We start from the raw sequence: 5,776 nt of genomic DNA, 5'->3' as shown, positions 1-5,776 counted from the left end.
TGTCCCGCGATCCTAGTGTTAATTTAACCCTGGGTTCCTGTTTCGCGTGAGGGGCGGGCTCTGGGTGTCGAGGGCCGACCCGGCCTCTGCCAGGGTGCAGGGGGTATCCTCCTTGAGGCAGGCGTTTACTTCCTGGTGACAACAGAGGCTACACGGCCCCTCTCACTGCACACACAGGCTCGTGAGACTGAATGTTTCCTGTTACACCCAAAGCCTCAGACACGGTGTTGGCCAGTTACACAGCTGCGCTCCAGTACGCGGCCCGGGTCCCCCGTGGATGCCGGGTGGCCTGGACGCGGGAGAGGTGGCCCTAGGCTGGGATGCAGTTGCTCTGTTGGCAGGCCGGGTGCCCAGTCCTGGCTGGCTGGCCCTTCCTGGGGCCGTCACCTGCAGGCACTGATGACCACTGACCACGCTCACCACTGGAAATGACACTGGCCCAACTCGGCCCCCGGCCACTCTCAGAGACGGTGGACGCTTGCCATGGGGTTCAAGAACATCCCGACCGTGCTGGTCACAGGAAGCAGACACGCCATCCTGGTGCAGACTGCGTGGAGGTGGCCACGTGTGAGAATTCAGCACGCGTGTGAATGTGGAGGCCCTGCAGTAAGTCTGGTTGTTGGTGGCAACCTCTTGGGCCGTGTTCCCAACTGAGTCCGGTCTTGAGTTGGCCCTGTAAGGGTGTGCAGGGAGAATCTGGCACATCACCACTGGGCAGGGAAGCCACAGGGACTGCCGAGGCCCAGAGGTCTTGGCACAGCAGAGCCCTTGAGGTGCCCTGGCGTGCTCACCTTGCCGGTGGGAAAACAGGCCAGATGTGGGTTTACCCTTTCAAAGTCAACAGACATCTGTGGGAGTCTGATCATAGCCCTGAGCTTGAGATAGGCGTGTAGAGAGTTTGCCTTGTGGTGACACGGCGACACCGGGCCAGCCCCGCCTGGTGTGTGTGAATGTAAGAGGAGAGCACCCTTCCCCCAGCAGCCTCGGCGCTGGCCATCTGGATCCCTCCTGGTCAGACCATGTGGGGAGACGGGGCTGTGCTGATCTGGGGTTGAGGTTGTGTTTGCCCCAGGCGTTGGCTGGGCAGCCCCGGTGGGCACCGCAGGCGCTCAGTGCTGGGGTGCCCGTCTGCAGAGCAGCCCCTGGTCCTCCCCCGAGTTCCCTCTACCCTTGTTGCCCGGCGTTGTTCGGGTGCTTTGTGGAGCCCAGGGAGAAGTGCCCCCTGCGGAGTGACAGGTGTCGGGGTGACCTCGGCTCCCGTGGGAGTGGCTCTGATGTAGGACTCGGGGTTGGAGAGTGGGCGCGTGTGCATCCTGTGCCACCTCAGACACGTCAGTGTGCCCGTGGCCACCCAAGGGGACGGTCCATAGTGCCAGATGGCAGACTTGTGTACAATTATCTGATCAATTGAGGCAAAAGAAAATAATGGTTTGTCCAATGGTCCAAATTAGCTCCCTGGACTGTCCTGGGTGCTGGGGACCATTGTGCGGCCGTCACTCGGGCTCTGTAATCTGGCCACAAAGGCCCATTTCAGCGAGGCGCCATTCAACACGGCACACGTTGAAACGGCGCTCCGTGAAAGCAGACCACTGGGCTTGGCATTTTCTGTTTTTCAACTCTAATTCTATAATTGCTCCAGCTAATCATCCAGATTCCACCATTAGCACTCCCCGCCCCCCGCTGCTCTGTGATGGAGGCCCAGGGCCCCGGTTTGCACGCATCTCCGCCTGTCTCCCAGCGGCTGCCCGGGGGCGGGCGCAGGGGCCTGTTTGCTGGCGCTCCGACCTGGGGTGCGGGAACAGAGGGAGGGCGAGCCTCCCCCTCCACAGAGGGCCAGGCTGAGAGACCTGCCCGGGGTTTGCCAAGGTCCCAGGGCAGTCGCCAGGCGGGCCCAGGACGGGCTCGCCAGCATCTTCATGGCCAGACCAGCGTGGTGTCTGCTTATGCCATTTTAATTGTTCATTTCTTTCCATAAAATTAAATGACCTTCTTCGAGAAAGATTTAATGGTCAAGATGTGATTTGGTAAAAAGCTTCCTCAAGGATTTTTTTCTTATTATTATTACAAAGATGAGCGCGGGGCTGAGGCTGAGAGATTTGCAGCCGGTGCCGTGTCATTATCCCTCGCTGGGTTTTTTGTGTGATTGTGTGAAGAGATTGCCGCCGCCGATTCAGTACAGAAGATGATGATGCGTTTGTGGCACGACGTGGTGTGCGTCCGTGTGTCCAGAAAACGCTGGCTGAGATGGATAATGTCATTTTAAACTTGTAAATAATAAAAAAAAAATAGTCTTGAGCAAAACTGGTTTTACAATTGCCTGAGAATGCAGCACTTCACTTCGACACTGTGCAATGGCTCGAAATTGATTTTTTTTAAATCCAATTAAAGCCTCAAGGTTGGTTATCCATTTAAAAGGTCGGGTGAGTTAAACAATGACAGTGCCTTCGGTTCATGCTAATGATTAGATTTACACAGAACTCCAGCCTGGAGGAGGCTTGAGTGTGGGTCTTTGCCCCACGGGGGGCTGCCACGTCCCCAGCCGTGGCACAGGCCCACGCGGGGCGGCCCCGGCCGGCTGCCCCCTGCCCCCTCTTCCCTCGGGTCTTCCTGCTCCTCCCTGGGCAGCACTGCTTGCAACGAAGCGCCTGCTGCCCCAAGGGTCCCCAGCGTACTGGGAGACGGCGAGCAGCCGCACTCTGGTCCCAGGCACGGGAGTGCGAGGTCAGCCGCCCGCTCGCACCGCACGTGGCCTGTGTATTCCTGGTCAGGAAGAAGGCTGCAGATGTCTTTTTATGGTTCTCATACGAAATGTTTAAGTATTCGTGGATTTGTGGAGACGTTAGGAAAACCACGAGCTTGACTGCAAGGCCTCTTGCTCTGTTTAGGTTGCAATGTCACTCGGGTTTTATGAATCGCAGAGCGGGGAGGCGATCTGATTTCAAATCCAGCATTTTAACCTGCGCTGAAATGCAAGGAAGACGGGGGCTCTTCATGTTTTCCAACCCTAACTATGAACCAGCCCGAAACGTGGAAGCTTCCAGATTCAGTGAAAATAAAAAATACTGAATTTCCTTCTCGTTTTCTTTTAAAACAAATCCAGTGGTTTCTGCCTCGTTTTTCCCTGCCCTGCTCAGCAACAGCATCCCCGGTCCTGTTTACTTTCTAAAAGATCTGCATTCGAGTATCAGGGCCGCATAGCGAGCACAGGGACGCTTCTGGGAAAAAAATTAAAAGTGTGACTCAGGCTTTTGAAGACTGACTCATCGACCAGGCACTGGAGAGAAACATGCTGTTTAAAGGGTCCCACAGGGAAGACGCCTCAAGAGGAGATTTCTCGGCCCAGAGCACCACGTGCCCGCGACGCGTGCGTTTGGGCTGTTTGCGGGGAGCAGGTGCGGGCTGCTCTGGCCTCCACGCCGCCGACTCCCACTCCCCAGGCCCCCGGTGTGCCCTTGAGAACGTCCACAGCTGCAGGTGTTGCTGGTACTGAGAGGGAACTAAAACGCAGTCCCGAGACGAGGAGTCGTTGGGGGGCAGTTACTGCCACAGAAGCCGTGCCACCGGACACCTGCCGGAGCCCCTCGTGGGCTGGAGTGCGGAGCCCGACGTCGCTGCTGTTAATAAATGCGCCGGCGACTCCACCTTGATTAGCGCCTTCTCCCCACCCCCACCCCCAAAGCAGGGAGGGAGAACTCGGCGTCTGCACAGGTGACACGCGTGCTTTCCAAACAAGGCCGCCAAAAAAGGATCACACGCACTCTGTAGCCTTTGCGTAAGACCCATGAATATATGGAACCTGATTTGTGTCCCCAAAAGTGACAGGAGGGATAAACCAAAAGCTCATGAGAAGTGGTTCCCGAGGGGAGGGACCGGGGGAGACCAGGGGCCTGGCTGAGGCTGGCTTTGTATAGCTGTGACTTTGGGCCGATAGAAATGTCTCACGTGTGTGAAGACGCGGACCCCTACCCTGAGCTAAATGTGGTTCCCATCGATATCCCCGCCCCACTTTGGATACGTGGGGGAGGGGGTACGCACTTGAACAGTCGGGTGATCTCAGAGGCAGAGGCTGTGGCTGAGAGCGGCAGGGCCAGCACAGGAGGGTCCACAGGACGGTGATGGGAGCCACGTCCCCGGTGGGGAGGGGCTGACCTGGAGACGGAAGGCAGGCAGCTGAGCGTGAACCCTGCACGGTGGGGTTTCCCTGGCAGGACTCGGGAAGCAGCTCCTACTCCTGTCCTGCGGGGGGCCAGCATGCCCGGCGCGGGGGGCTGGGGTTCTCACCAGCCACCCCCACGGTGGCCGGCGTTTCTCGGAGAAATGGCTGCTTCCAGATTTAAGGCCGAGAAGGAGCGGAGTGAGCCTGTGGACCCTCTTATTCCAGAGAGGACAAGCGTCCTCGGAAGACCCCCGAACCAGTCTGAGGAGGCTCCCCCTGGCCTGATGGGGGCCCGTGGGGTGGTGGCCTGAGCCAGGCACACGGGGCAGCCGTGGGAGTCTCGTGCGCCCATGTCTGGTCCACCCTCACGGTGCTCTCTGGATAAGTCGCATCTTGCACTGGGCCCCACGAGTTCTGTGGCCAGTTCTGGGGACCGGGGTGGCCAGTTCTGGGGACCGGGGGTGGGGAGGGTCGGCGCCTGAAGTCCCCCTCCCCCCAGGTAGCGAGGCGGCACAAAGTGACCACCTGGCACCCGCGCTGGGTTCGGGCAGAGTCATCATTGCACACTGAAGACATTGGGGAAGGGGTTATCGGGAGCCTCAGAAGCTTTGTGGAAAGTGGAATTAAAAGACAAGTTAATTTTATGCAAATTTGAAACCATGCATACCAGGGGCCTTCAAAAAGCTCATGAAAAATGTATGCGATGAAGGAAAACACAGGCAGAGGTTTCCACTGCTTTTACACCGACATAATCAACTCGTACTTTGGATTCCACTTTCCCACAAGCGTTTTGAAGTCTCCTTGCACGTGGTCTCAAGTGTCCCTCCTCGGATCATAAAGTGGAATCCGTTTCTAATTCTACTCATCATCAAAGGAAGACGCACGCGTTTCCCACGAGGGGTCTGGCCGGCCCCACTTAACCCCTGGAGCCCACTGTGGCCGGTGGAGTGGGGCACGGAGCCGCAGTGGGGAACACGCCACACGTGTGCACCGCCAGGCCTCCCTGGGACGGGTCGGTGTCACCGGAGACACGGCCGGGACTGTTCTCGATTGCGGGGGAGCAGAGAGGCTGACAGCCCCGGGGAACGCCTGATCCTTGTTTGGACTGTGGCTGTAGTGCCACGAGGGACATATGGGGACAAATAAGGAAATTTCGGTGCCTTCTGTATTTTAGGCAGTGGCCTGGTCAGGATATTGAAACTGGACTAGCGAAGAGCTACAACTCAGATATTTGGGGATAAGTGTGTGCGACTTCATTTAAATGATGCAAAAAAAATGTGCACACATGTAGGTGTGTAAATCAGTATCTTAAGGTGCTTCAAAATGTGGAAAAACAGAATTAAAAGATAAGTTTATTTTGGTGCAAAAAAAATCTTGAATTCCATGCATAGGAAGGGGTCTTCAAAAACAATACCCATGGGTTTCAAAATATTTTGCACCAAAGTGAACTCACTTTTTTTTTAAAGATGTATTTATTTATTTATTTGAAAGTCAGAGTTACACAGAGAGAGAAGGAGAGGCAGAGAGAGAGAGAGAGAGAGAGAGGAGCCAGGAGCTTCTTCCGGGTCTCCCACGTGGGTGCAGGGACCCAAGGACTTGGGCCACCTTCTACTGCTTTCC

Source organism: Oryctolagus cuniculus, chromosome 11 (genome assembly GCF_051225735.1).
Source record: "Oryctolagus cuniculus isolate XC-2025 breed Fujian yellow rabbit chromosome 11, ASM5122573v1, whole genome shotgun sequence".
Taxonomy (NCBI): Eukaryota; Metazoa; Chordata; class Mammalia; order Lagomorpha; family Leporidae; genus Oryctolagus; species Oryctolagus cuniculus.
Note: the sequence above shows the minus strand (reverse complement) of the source record.